The sequence below is a fragment of the Sinocyclocheilus grahami genome, unplaced genomic scaffold (genome assembly GCF_001515645.1).
Source record: "Sinocyclocheilus grahami isolate Dianchi unplaced genomic scaffold, SAMN03320097.WGS_v1.1 scaffold4712.1, whole genome shotgun sequence".
Lineage (NCBI taxonomy): Eukaryota > Metazoa > Chordata > Actinopteri > Cypriniformes > Cyprinidae > Sinocyclocheilus > Sinocyclocheilus grahami.
The window spans coordinates 6,740-7,533 of NW_015509600.1; positions in this window are offsets into that span (position 1 = coordinate 6,740).

The following is a 794-nucleotide window of genomic DNA, read 5'->3' on the forward strand; positions in this document are numbered from 1 at the left end:
TCAAGAACAGCTACAAAGAGATCGGCCTGCTGCTGCTGTATCTGGGCGTCGGAGTGTCCTTCTTCTCCGTCATGGCCTACACCGTGGAGAAGGAGGACAACGAGGGACTGAACACCATCCCGGCCGGCTGGTGGTGGGCCACGGTCAGCATGACCACCGTGGGTTACGGCGATGTGGTTCCCGGCTCTGTCGTGGGTAAACTGACCGCCTCGGCCTGCATACTGGCGGGAATACTGGTCGTGGTGCTTCCGATCACTTTGATATTTAACAAATTCTCTCTGTTTTATAAGAGACAGAAACAGCTGGAGACCGTCATGCGGAGCTGTGACTTCGACGGGGGAGTAAAGGAGGCTCCGTCTGTGAATCTGAGGAATTATTATGCTCATAAAGTCAAAACACTGATGGCCAGTCTGTCCAACATGAGCCGCAGTTCACCCAGCGATCACAGTCTAAACGTGTCTCTGCATTAGACGGGAACAGTGTGATGTCAGCGTGGTGTTTGTGTGTGTTTGCATCATGGATCTCGCACCTGATTCTGCTCTTCGTAGCGAGACACGCAAAGCATCTGATAAGTGGTTAAAGTAATGATGTGTGTTTATGCAGGCAGGAATGGGACCCTCAATGAATCAACTTCTTCACCTGTGTTTTCTCTCAGCTTTCTCTCCCGTTGCCCAGCATGCACAGCGGCTTCATTTAGTTCCAGGGAACACGTGTCTATGTTAATGGAAGCTGTTGCCTCATTGGGTGTTAGCGCTGAATCTCTCCTGGTTGCCACTATATATATATATATATAT